Consider the following 14,066-nt stretch of genomic DNA (forward strand, 5'->3'; position numbering starts at 1 on the left):
TCCACAAACCCTTAATGCCTGGGCCAACCCCACTGGCAATGATCCATCATGAAGCAAAGTCCCCTGACTTCACCTTGTTGGAAGTGCATGTATGGATACCTTTGTGTATTGCCGAGGTGGTAGAGATGCCACCCCTCCACTTGCTCCTCTCCTGCCCTCCAGGCTGTTGACCTACAGCCACTCATTTTAAGATCTCCCTGAGCCACTGGAGGGCCCTGCCTCTGAGAAAAGAACTGGTTCTGACAACGCATCTCTGCCACTGACTACCAACCAGGTGTGGAGAAGGATGCAGTAGGCCAAGCCTTAAGGAGGGCACTGTAGTCCAATTGGTGAGCCTACTCGGAGACCTGCTGTGCTAGACTTGAAGAGAGGTATTTAGAAAAAGATGATTGGATTTACACCCCCACCTTCCACTCTCAATCTCAGAGTGGTTTTGATTTCCTTTACCTTCCTCCCCCATGACAGACACCCTGTGAGGTGGGTGGGGCTGAGAGACCTCTCACAGCAGCCACCCTTTCAAGGAAAACTCCATAAGAGCTATGGCTGACTAAAGGCCATTCCAGCAGCCACAAGTGGAAGAGTGAGGAATAAACCCCATTCTCCCAACTAAGAGTCCGCGCACATAACCACTACGCCAAATTGGCTTTAGTGACTTTAGTGAGTGCAAGCCCCCCCACACACATCTAGCCACATCAGCATACTGAGAGTTTGAACCATGTGCCATGTGACTAGCAGGTGCTCTGCTGCTGAGCTGCCATTCTTTGTGGGGAGTAATTCACCAGGGGAATTCGCACTGAAAATACACCTGTGGGTGCTTAGCCAGCCCTGCTACTCTGCATCTTATTATGACTGCTACTATTATTACTGTTGTTATTATACACCCTTTTAAAATGCTTCCGATTGCCTAGATTGACTCTTTTACCAACCTCGGAAGGATGGAAGGCTGTGTCAACCTGGAGTTGGCTACCTGAACCAGCTTCCACTGGGATCGAACTCAGGTCATGAGCAGAGGGCTCTGACTGCAGTACTGCAGCTTTACCACTCTGTGCCACGGGGCTAGGAGCCTATAAAACTAAGTCTAGGAAATCCCCAGTCAGCCCCTGATGACTGGCAATACCTGTCTGTGGTTCATACAAAGTTCTGGGCAACCCCCAGCCAGCAACTGGAGATTAGCAAATGTGAATCTGTGCCTTACCGCTTCTGGAAGATCCCCAAACTGCCTCTTGAAAGTTGTAGATTTACTACAAAATAAAGAATTAGTGACATCTCTAGAAAATGAAACTAAAGCTTTCTCCAAATAAATGATAAAGATGATATAGAATTTCAGATGGTGTGGGATGCTTATAAAGCTGTAAGGAGAGGAATATTGATTACATTAAACAATAAGGACAAAAGGGCAAAAGAAAAACAGATGTTGGACATTCAAAATGAAATAAAGAAAAAAGAAGGGGAACTGAGGAAAAGGCCAGAGAAAAAGAAAATCATAAGGGAGATTACAATACTACAAGCCCAAATGAGACATTTGTTAAATAAGGAATTGGAATGGAATTTGAAAAAATTACTACAGAAGTCCTTTGAGGGAGCGAATAAACCTGGAAAGTATTTGGCCTGGCAACTGAAAAAAAAAGAGAGGAAGTAAAATTATTAATAAAATTGTGGTTGATGGAAGAGAGATGGTAGATCAAAAAGGAATAAAGAGAGAATTTTTCAAGTACTATGCTAAATTATTTAAAGGTGTTAAAGTAAATAAGGAAAGGATGGAAGCGTATTTGCAAAAGATTAAAATAGCACCCTTAACTGAATATATGAAAAAAAAATTGAATGATCCAATTGAAGAAATAGAAATTGAAGCAGCGATTAATGCAATAAAAATTGGAAAAGCACCTGGGCCAGATGGATATACGGCAATTTTTTAAAAAATATTTAAAGAAGAATTAGTACCGAAACTTCAAAAATTGATGAATATGATAAGAATAAAAGGGAAAATACCAAATACATGGAAGCTGTAATTTCTTTGATTCCTAAGGAAGATAGAGATGTATGAATGTAAAGAACTATAGACCAATTTCATTACTAAAGACCAATTTCATTACTAAATAATTACTATAAGATATATACAAGATTTTGGCAGAATGACTTAAACAATATTTGATAAATTTCATAAAGGAAGACCAAGCGGGATTTCTCCCTAAAAAGCAAATAAGAGACAATACTAGAACTGTTGTAAATATTGTAAAATATTATGAAAGACATCCAGAGAAGGAAGTTGCATTATTCTTTGGAATGCAGAGAAAGCTTTTGATAATTTGAACTGGGACTTTATGTTTGCAGTAATGGAGAAAATAGAGTTGGGGGAAAACTTTATAAGAATGATAAAGGCAATATATACTGAACAACGTGCAAGGTTATGTATAAATGCAGATCTTATAAATGAAATGATAATCAGCAAAGGTACAAGACAAGGTTGTCCGCTTTCACCTTTGTTGTTTATAATGACTCTTGAAATTTTATTATTAATTAATTTATTTATATATTTATATCCCGCCCTCCCCGCCTAGGCAGGCTCAGGGTGGCAAATATTGATGCAAATACAAGATGATAAAGAAATGGAAGGGTTGAAAGTTAAAGGATTTATTTACAAATACAGAGCATTTGCAGATGATATAATGTTTATAAATGAAAATCCTACACAAGTAACACCTTTGTTATTAGCTAAAATACAAGGATATGGAGAACTAGCGGGATTTTATGTTAATAAAGAAAAATCAAAATCTTTATGTAAAAATATGCAAGTAAATAAACAAAAGGAGCTGCAGAGTCTAACAGGATGTGAAGTTACCTCTAAAGTAAAATATTTGCGTGTGGAAATAACAATGAAGAATATTGACCTGTTCAAAAATAACTATGAAAAGCTATGTCGTATAATGGATGAAGATATGATAAAATTGAATAAGCTTAACTTGTCATTGCTTGGAAGAATAGCTGCAATTAAGATGAATATTTTGCCGAGAATAATGTATTTGTTTCAAACTATTCCGATCGTGAAAGACAGTAAACAATTTAACAAATGGCAAAGGAAGATTTCGGAATTTGTATGGGCTGGGAAGAAACCAAGGATTAAAATGAAAGTTTTAATAGATGCTAAAGAAAGAGGAGGATTCCAATTACCAGATTTAAGATTATATCGTGAAGCAGTTTGTTTAGTGTGGATAAAAGATTGGGTAACGCTGTTGAATAAAAAACTTTTAGTGTTGGAAGATCATGGAAATAAATTCGGCTAGCACGCTTATATGTATTATGGGAAGAAAAAGATGGATAGTTTATTCTCTCACCATTATATAAGAAATAATTTGTTGAATACATGGATGAAGTATAAGAAATATGGTGATGAAAGAAAACCATTATGGATAGTGCCAACAGAAGTGACAAAATTAACAGCTGAGACAGGTGAGGAAAAATGGCTGCCATACAATCAACTATTAAAAATACAAAGTGGCAAAATAGAATTGAAAACTGCTGTGGAGTTGAATAACAACTACGATTGGTTTCAAATGCAACAAATAAAGAGTCTGGTGGAAAATGATATTAAAACTGAAGGAATAAGATGAGAACAAACAGAAATGGAAAAAGTTCTGCTTGGAGATAATGAAAAATCAATTTCAAAAATTTATGTTATTTTAAAATGGTCTACAGAAGATGAAGTAGTGAAATCTCAAATGTTTAAATGGGCAATAAATGTAAATAAAGAAATACAGATGGATACATGGGAATATTTATGGAAAACTCTATGAAACTTTCAACATGTCAGAATATTAAAGAGAACTGTTTTAAAATGATGTATAGATGGTATATGACTCCTAAAAAATCGGCAAAGATGAATAACAAGATGCCAGACAGATGTTGGAATTGTAAAAAAAATGAAGGTTCTTTCTACCATATGTGGTGGACTTGTGAAAGAGCGAAAAAGTATTGGCAGATGATCCAACAAGAAATTTCTAGGATCCTGGGATATGAATTCAAGAGCGCTGCAGAGACTTTTCTGTTGGGATTACAAATGGAAAAATTTCCAAAAGAAGATAGAACTATAATTTGGTACTTGCTTTCAGCTGCTAGGACACTATATGTGCAGTTATGGAAGCAAGAAAAAATACCAGAAAAATGGGATTGGATTTTAAAAGTTATGACAAGGAGTGAGATGGACAAATTAACAAGAACTTTAAGAGATTATGATTTAGACAATTTTAAAAGGGAGTGGAAAAAATTTAAAAGTTATGTAGAAGACAAGTGGAAAGTAAAAGGACATTGGACATTTTTGATAATGATTAAAATTTAAAAGAAAGAAGAATATTAATTTTAGTTCTTAGGAATTAAAGGTACCTTTTAATGTTAGTATTTTGAGTAAATAACACTGGCGGGGGTCAAGTAACAGGGGGAGGGGTGATTAGAAAGAAGCATATGGGATAGATAAAAAGAAGTTATTAATGGAAATTGTTACCATATGTTATCAATAAAATTGTTTAAAATGAAAGTTGCCAACACTTGAATCACAGGAAGCAGGGGGAAGGTGTCTGTGTGAGAAATTCCTGTGCCTGGGAGATGCCCTGGAGGGAGTTGGCAGTCCCAGCCCTGTGCCCCGCTCCAGATTTCCACCCCCCTTGTGTGCAAGTGTGGCCATGGGGGCAGAACCAGTCACAGGTGCCATCTTCTTTGAAGCTCAAGCAAGTGCAGTTGTGGTGGAGGCAGTTCTTGGCTGGCATGTAGAGCTTGTTACTGGCATGTTGCTCTGAACTCAGAAAAAAGACAGTATTTAAGAGTAGTCCCCCATACCCCGCCGCCTGCCATAGAGGACCAAATGCAAAACTGAATTTAGAGTTACTGAGATGCCCATTTCCCATTTGAAATAAATTCAGGCAGCTACCTTACTGAATTGACCTACCCTCCTACAACTGAACCAGGAAACCAGGGCACCATCATTTGATGTTGGGAGCAGACAGAATTATAAGGGAAGGAGGCCGAGACAAAATAGTGCTCGGCCTCCTTCCAGTCTGCATTCCATCCCAACGGTGACAGGTAGTGGGGTCAAGTGAAATGGCTTGACTCTGTCATTAGTGTTATGTAATGCCAGGTCCATAAATAACAAGACTTCAACCCTTAGGGAGTTCCTGCTTAAGCAGGATGTGGACCTAGCTTGCATGACCGAGACCTGGGTGCGAGATGGGGAGACTGTAGCTCTCTCCCAGATGACCCCCCAGGATACTCGGTCTTTCACCAATCACGGACTAGTGGGCGGGGAGGAGGGGTGGCACTATTCATACGAGAGGATTACTCCTTCCAGGCTCTTCCGGCCCCAACGATCAATGGTATAGAATGTGCTGGTCTGGCATGGGATGTGGGGGAAGGGTTGGCGATCTGGCTGGTGTACCGTCTGCCAAATGCGCCGGCCAGTGCCTTACTATCCCTGATGGATGCCGTAACAGATTGGGCATTGGAATACTCAAGGCTTGTGATCCTGGGTGATTTCAATGTCCATGCCAATGACACGACCTCCAGTCAGGCGATGGACCTAGTGTCCTCCATGGCGACACTGGGACTCTCCCAATTTGTTACAACACCCACTCACCAGGCAGGGCACATGTTAGATTTGGTCTTTGCGGCCGGGGTTCTGGTGGACAGTATTACTGCTGAGGCGGTGCCATGGTCAGACCACTTTGCCCTCAAGGCTCAAGTGGATGTTCCATCCCAACCCTATATGGGCAGATGACCTGGTTGAGTCTTGGCATGGCCATCAATGAGATCGCACCTCAACGCCCTCTGCGCCCTTGTGTTAAGCTGGCTCCATGGTATATCCTGGAGCTGCGACATCTGAAACAACGGCTCAGTTGGTTAGAGAGGCAGTGATGGCGTACTTGAGACGAAGTGATGAGAACATCCTATAGAGAGTTTATGAGGTCCTATGAGATGTCAGTCAAAGCTACTAAGAAGGATTACTTTGTGGCTAAGATTGCGTCTGCAAATTTGCGCCCGGCGCAATTGTTTAGGATAATTGGGAACCTTACAACACTGCCTCAAAGCAGACCAAATGTTAGGGAATTAGAGACTGGCTGCGAGGCTTTTGCGAAATTTTTTGCAGATAAAATCACGTCGCTCCGCCACAACCTCCCCGTCACATTGGAGATACAGTATAAGAGCTCGAGGCTCCATGCCTGTCTTCTGGTTCAATTCTGGATCACTTCGACACACTTAGCTTGGGGGACTGAATCCTCTCTACTGTACGCCCAACAACTTGTGAATTGGACCCATGTCCCTCTTGGCTAATTAAATCTTGCCAGAGGGAACTTAGATGTCCTATGCGGGACATCGTAAATAGATCCCTCTCAGAGCGGCATTTTCCAACACCTCTTAAAGAGGCTGTGGTCTGCCCTCTCTTGAAAAAGATTACATCAGATCCGGCCGAATTATCGGCCGGTCTCAAATTTGCCATTTTGGGGTAAAATCATTGAGGGCAGTAGCGTTACAGTTGCAGAGTTTTCTGGATGACGCTTCCATCTTAGATCCTCACCAGTCCGACTTCCGCCCGGGTCATGGGACGGAGACAGTGCTGGTTGCCTTGGTGGATGATCTCCAGAGGCATCTGGATTGAGTTGGTGTGGCAGTGCTGATGTTGTTGGATCTATTGGCTGCATTCGATACAGTCAACCATCGGTTACTGACCCACTGCCTCGCCAACGCAGGGATTTGGGGGCTGGCCTTACAATGGCTTTCCTCCTTCCTTGATGGACGGGGACAAAGAGAGAGAGAGTTGTCCCAGAGGCACTCACTAGATTGTGGGGTGCCACAAGGGGCAGTGCTCTCTCCGATGTTATTTAACGTCTGCATGCGCCCCCTTGCCCAGATTGCCCGGAGATATGGGCTTAGGTGTCATCAATATGCGGATGACACCCAACTCTATTTACTAATGGACGGTCGGCCTGACTGCATCCCAAAAAATCTGGACCTAGCATTGCAAGCCATGGCAGGTTGGCTCAGCCTGAGTAGGTTGAAGCTGAATCCAACAAAGAAAGAGGTCCTTTGCCTGGGTCATGGCAGTCTGGGAAGGGAAATTCCCCTTCCAGTTTTTGACGTTGTGCCATTGAAAATGGCATACAAGGTCAAGAGCTTGGGGGTTCTACTGGAGCCTTCCTTGTCAATGGAGGTCCAGATAGCAGCCACTGCCAAAGCCGCTTTTTTCCATCTTAGGCGGGTGAGGCAGTTGGCCCCCTTCCTAGAGCGTAACGACTTGGCAACAGTGATACATGCAAAGGTCACCTCAAGACTGGATTACTATAATGCCCTCTACATGGGGCTGCCCTTGTGCTGAACCCGGAAGCTGCAGCTGGTGCAGAATGCGGTGGCCAGGCTGTTACTAGGGCTCCCGAAGTGGGAGCACATACAGCTGGGGCTGCGCGAGCTGCACTGGCTGCCAGTTGCATACCGGAGTCGTTACAAAGTGCTGGTCATTACCTTTAAAGCCCTATATGGCTGGGGACCTGCCTACCTTAGGGACCGTCTCTCCCCATATGTGCCCCGGAGAGTACTGAGATCAGGTGCATAAAATCAGTTGACAATCCCTGGGCCGAAGGAGGCCAAACTGAAGAGTATGCAAGAAAGGGCCTTTTTAATCACAGCTCCACACTGGTGGAACCAACTACCGGATGAAGTGCAAGCCCTGCAGAGTCTTGATCAATTCCGTAGGGCCTGCAAGACTACCCTTTTCCAAATGGCCTTCGCTTAATGTGGATTTAGTCTACTATATCTGGCCATCATAAACTACTGAGGAGAACATCTAGAATATAGCACTGAAAATGTTAGTTTTAATTGTAATTTTAATGGTTTTAATTATAATGGTTTTAATTAGCAAATTATATACATCGTACTGAGATAATGTTTTTATATTGTAATTTGTAATTCTTATATGTTGTGAGCCTCCCTGAGCTTGCTTCGGCAGGGAGGGCGGGATATAAATAAAATATATAATTATTATTATTTCCCCCAGACTGGAGGACAAGGCTACAGCATGAAGCTGCCTCAAACTGAATCGGACCATAGCAGCCAGTTACTGTGTGAAGCTGCAGTCTAAATGTGCAGCTGTCTTGTACTGAATCCCAGCAGCCTGGTTGCAGCACAAAAACTGCTTTGTCCAGAAAAATAAACTGCTCCATACTGAATCAGATCCCTGCCACCAAGCTGCAGCATGAAGCGACTTCGAGCATAATCCACTGCTTTTATACTCAAACTGACCGCTGCAGCCCCCCAGCCAGCTGTGCCATTTGATTAGAGTGAAGTTGCCTCCCTTGCACAATATGTGAAGGTGCTGTACTGTAAACTGACTTGAACCCTGCTGCTTGTAACAAGCATAATAAAACTCCAAAGTTCTGACCATCACATTTAAAGAGGCCACAAACCTTTTAAATGCTTTCCCTCCTTTTAGAAATAATTAAGGATAGGATCACCCTCTTTTAGGGCTCATAGAATTGGACCCCCTGGTCCAATCTTCTTGAAACTTGGAGGGTGTTTTGAAGAGAGGCACCATTGGGGGGGGGGGGGGGTTTACCCTCATGGAGTATCCCTGCAACGTGGAAGTAAAGAGCATTTCTGCTACTTTTTCCTGGTCAGCTCGTCTGCTCTGTCCCTTTCCTTGTTGCTGCCTTCTCTGGGCCTCTGTGCTCCTGATCAACAAAGTCATGTGTGTGGCCTGGGACTGGGGGAGCATGCATGCCTCCCAAGCAATCCGATGGTCAAAGAGGGCAGGCCACGGCAGCACTGGGTCCTAAATAGCTGCTGCTCAGCCCTCCCTCTGACCAATCCCAGAGACAGCTAATACGGCCAGCATCAGGCTGAGGGTGGGGCCTGCTTCCTGCACTTGGCCTGGCCCATCCCCTCCACCAAACAAAAGGCTGCCCTCCCTCTTACCCCTCCATGAGGAGCCACAACCAGGACCAGGGTGAGTCCAGGTCCTTGCTTTCCTCATGGGAATAATAACAGCTTTGGAAAGTGATTTAGATCAGGAAAGTGTCACAGGAGAAAATGGTCAAAAACTCCCACCACACATGCCATTGTTCCTACTGTACTACTGTAATGCCCTCTACATGGGTCTGCCTCTGTACTGAACTCAGAAACTGCAGCAAGTGCAGAATGCAGCAGCCAGGCTGCTAATGGGACTACCTCGGTGGGAACATGTGTGGCCTAGGCTGCGGGAACTGCACTGGCTGCCAATTGTATACTGGGTTCGTTACAAGGTGCTGGTTATTACCTTCAAAGCCCTATATGGCTGAGGACCTGCCTACCTTAGGGACCGCCTCTCTCCATATGTTCCCCAGAGAGCACGGCGCTCCAGCTCACAAAATCTTTTGGAAATCCCTGGGCCTAAGGAGGCCAAACTAAAAACAACCAGGGAGCAGGCCTTCTCTATAAAAGCACCCCAATGGTGGAAGAGGTGCGGGCCCTACGGGATCTTAATCAGTTCCGTAGGGCCTGCAAAACCGCCCTCTTCCAACTAGCCTTTTAAGATGGAACCAGAACTAATATTTCGCTATCTTGGACAAACAGAGATTGTAGCACCATTGTATTGTTTTTAGATTAATTTTAATATTAATTTATATATTGTATTTATGCTGTTGTTTACTGATTTTATTATCTGTTTATTGTTATATCATAGTATTATATCATGCTTTGTAAGCTGCCCTGAGCCTGCCTTGGCGGGGAGGGCGGGGTATAAATAAAAACTTATTATTATTATTATTATTATTATTATTATTATTATTATTATTATTATTATTACCCAACTTTTAGCCCACAGTGCCGCTTTAAAGAAAAATAGAAACACCAGGAATTTCAGTCATGGATCCTACATGCAATGTGTAGATGTAATTCCAATATATTCAAGCAGATGTAATTCCAATATTCAAACAATACATTCAAACTATAGGATAGGTCATGTCTGTAACTGATTTTAGAGCTGTTTTCTTTATTGAATTACTACTTCCTTCCTCCAACTTTCATTTACATTAACTCACAATGTGCCAGAATGTATGCTAGTCAGAAGATGCAAGCGAACGTCTTCATCAGATTGAAGGATGATTTTCATCTACTTTCTGCCTTTCACACTGGGACTCAAGACAGATTACAAATAGAAAGTATGCAAGAGAGTTAGTTCTGTTAAACCCATTAAAATAATTGGACTTAGCCAACCCACACACAATTTAGTAAGACCACTGAAAACATTACTTTTGTAAAAGTATCCATAGAATTGTGCTGCGTGATCAGTTGTATGTGTGGCTTTCTTTGGAGTGGGGTGTGGGGTTTTATGAACGTAAAGAATTATCGTTCTTATGTTAAATGCTAGTAGCTACCAAAGTACGCTTACCTGAATGTGAAGTGGGACATAAGATTCAAATAATCATTTATTTGGGATCAAGTTATAAATCATAGATATTGTTAAAGGTAGGGATCAATGTTATTTCCGCCTCCATGTTCAAAAGTAATGAATGTGTGATCTGATATGACAGCAATTTAAATCCTCCCAAAGTTATAAAGATTATAAGAGTTTAAGACAACGATACCCATTCAGTGTCTCAGGAGCTACTTGTGACTTTTTTGAGCACCATCCCCTGATGTGGCATTTTAACTGTGTTTCAAAACAGTAGGCAAGGCCTTTGCCTGGCATGAGGCTTTTGTTTGACGGTTCCCAACTTTAAACAGCTGCCAGAGGAACTAGTAAACTGTGAGAATCCCTGAGGTTCAGGCCTCAATAGGGTTGCCAATCCCCAGGTGGGGGCAGGGGATCCCCCGGTTTGGAGACCCTCCCCCTGCTTCAGGGTCGCCAGAAAGCGGGGGGAGGGAAGGGAAATGTCTTCTGGGAACTCTATTATTCCCTATGGAGATTTATTCCCATAGAAAATCATGGAGAATTGATCTGCGGGTATCTGGGGCTCTGGGGGGGGCTGTTTTTTGGGGTAGATGCACCAACTTTTATGTATAGCATCTAGTGCCTCTTCCAAAAATACCCCCCAAGTTTCAAAACGATTGGACCAGGGGGTCCAATTCTATGAGCCCCAAAAGAAGGTGCCCCTATCCTTCATTATTTCCTATGGAAGGAAGAAATTGAAAAGGTGTGCCGTCCCTTTAAATGTGATGGCTAGAACTCGCTTTGGAGTTCAATTATGCTTGTCACAGCCTTGATCTTGGCTCCACCCCTAATGTCTCCTGGCTTCACCCCCAAAGTCTCCTGGCTCCACCCCCAAAGTCCCCAGATATTTCTTGAATTGGACTTGGCAACCCTAGGCCTCAAGTCAAGGATGGAAGTAAATGGGTGGTTTCACACAAGAGATTTGGCCTGATCTAGCCCTGCCGCCCATTTGGATTAAAAGTGCACCATCACACAAGCACATCTGCCCTCAGAGCCACACCCATTCTCACCCCATCTCCAGAAGCCTTCTATCCAGATTAAAAAGTCACTTGGATTTTCCTGGTAGTTTCCCCCAAATTGCATCTAGGTCATATAATCGTTGGCTGTCTGAATGCCTGGGCTGTGTAATCGTACCAAGCCATTTCTGGCATTGCCGGGTGGGGTTTCCCCTAATCAGGCAGTGGTGCCCCAGGCGGCTGCCTACTTCACTGACCCCCATGCACCAGCCCTGCCCAAACCCCTTTCCAAAGAGTACTTGGCTGTTTTCGCACTGACCTTAATCAGCAGCAGGATCGGCGCGGATTTCGCACTAATTGCCGCGGAGCACCCGGAAGAGCCGGAAAGTCCCGCGGCTTTTGCGGCGCAAACGGAAACCGCCAAAAACCAGTTTCCATTTGTGTTGCAAAAGCCGCGGGACTTTCCGGCTCTTCCGGGTGCTCCGCGGCAATTAGTGCGAAATCCGCGCTGATCCTGCACGGTGAAGAGGGGAGTCACTGCTGATTAAGGTCAGTGCGAAAACGCCCCTTGTGTGCTTCTCTGCTGGAGTGCACACATGAGGGGGACTTTAAAAACAAAGAAACAACCCCTTCCACAGAGGGTCCATGGTTGAGTCACGCTAGCAGTGTGAATGGGCAATCACGGACCGCTGCTGGGATCCTGCCACTTCAATGATAGCCCAGAAATGGACCAAACTCAAGTGGGTTTTTTGGCAATGGGATAATATTGCATCAATTTCACAGTGTGAAACCACCCAATGTGTCTCCTTTGGTTGATGGTAATTGTGAATGTGGTTTTCTGTAACCTGTGAAGTGAGTATCACTGGAGTGAGTATCATTATAAGAATCAGGGAGGAGTACATATAAACACTTGAAGCTGCCTTATACTGACTAATACCATGGGTCCATCAAAGTCAGTATTGTCTACTCAGACTAGCTCTCCAGGATCTCAGGCAGTGGTCTTTCACTTTACCTACTACCTGGTCCTTTTCTTTTAACTGAAGATGCCAGGGATTGAACTTTAGACCTTCCACATGCCAAGTAAATGCTTTACCACTGAGCCACAGCTTCTCCCATGTAGTGGTTAGGAGCAGCAGACTCTAATCTGGAGAATTGGGTTTGATTCCCCACTCCTCCACATGAAACCTGCTGGGTGACGTTGGACCAGTCACAATTCTCTCAGAACTCTCTCAGCCCCACCTGCCTCGCAAAGTGGGGGAAGGAAGGGAAGGTGATTGTAAGCTGCTTTGACACTCCTCAAAGTAGAGAAAAGTTGGGTATAAAACCCAACTCTCCTCCTACATCTGATTTAAGAGAAGACTTCATAAAGATTGCCTTGATTTTTTATTTAAAAAACACTTCCATGAACTTGAAATAGTTAATAGGTTGGATCCCAAGGAAGAACTCAAAGAAGGAACTTGTAAATTGAATCTCTGCTCCTATCAGAGACCTTGTCATGGAACAGGAAAGCTGTAGTAAAGAGGAAGAGGCAGTTTCAGCTGATTCTTCTCCTCAATTCAGCCTCTTGTGCTGGCTGCTGTCACACACACTAAATAATCCACTTTCAATGCACTTTCCAACTGGATTATGCCAGTTCACACAGTAAAATTCAGTTGGAAAGTGTGCTGAAAATAGATTTAAATTGGATTATTTAGTGTGTACACAGCCTTGTACGGTGCGCATTTTGTTCACTAGGCCCATGATCAGGTCTGCAAAGCCCCCCCCCCCCCACCATTTCCCTTTCCCCAAATGTCCCATCAGTTGCCAGGCATGGACTGGCAGGCCTACCCTGACCCTCAGGGAAGCTTATGGAGACAAGTAACAGGCTTTTGGAGGACAGGAAAAACCCCATTAAAGCTCTTTCTACAAACATTTGTGTAGAATTCAACCCAATATTCATGTATTAAATTCAAGACTATATACATTTGAAGTACAGTTTGTGGATGCTTAACTGTGTATGTATTCACACTGAGAAAGTTGTATGGTTGATCAGATTGCAAGGAATTTAGTATAAACTGGATGTCATTCTGAAGGCTCTGATTTATACAAAGAGACCAATTCTACAGGGAAGGGAGCATGGTATAGCCCAGGGGTGGCCAACGGTAGCTCTCCAGATGTTTTTTGCCTACAACTCCCATCAGCCCCAGCCAGCATAGCCAATGGCTGGGGCTGATGGGAGTTGTAGGCAAAAAACATCTGGAGAGCTACCGTTGGCCACCCCTGGTATAGCCCAATCTTGTGAGATCTGGATTGCATAATAATCTCTGGATTAGGAGAGTGGGCAGTCAGCCAGCCTCCAGCAGCCCTTATTAACCCCTGGAGAAGCCCACACCACCCTTAAGTGATTTTGGGCGGTGGGTGTTTTGCTGGCTTTTTGACTGGTGCAGGCAGCCCAAGAGAGCCCCAGGCGAGTGAGGCCTGCTTGGGTGGCTGGATTTCTAGTCAGCCCAAGCAGGCCTTTCTCACCCAGGACTTTCCTTTCTTGCATGGGTTGCTTTTGGCTGGGGGGGGGCACATGCTAATGAGTTATGCTAATGAACTCCGCTACCTATTTTTGTACAAAAGGATCCCTGGGCACGTACATATTAAACTTTTTCAGCAGAATCGCACTGCTACATCACCAACCC

Source organism: Heteronotia binoei, chromosome 1 (genome assembly GCF_032191835.1).
Source record: "Heteronotia binoei isolate CCM8104 ecotype False Entrance Well chromosome 1, APGP_CSIRO_Hbin_v1, whole genome shotgun sequence".
Classification (NCBI taxonomy): domain Eukaryota; kingdom Metazoa; phylum Chordata; class Lepidosauria; order Squamata; family Gekkonidae; genus Heteronotia; species Heteronotia binoei.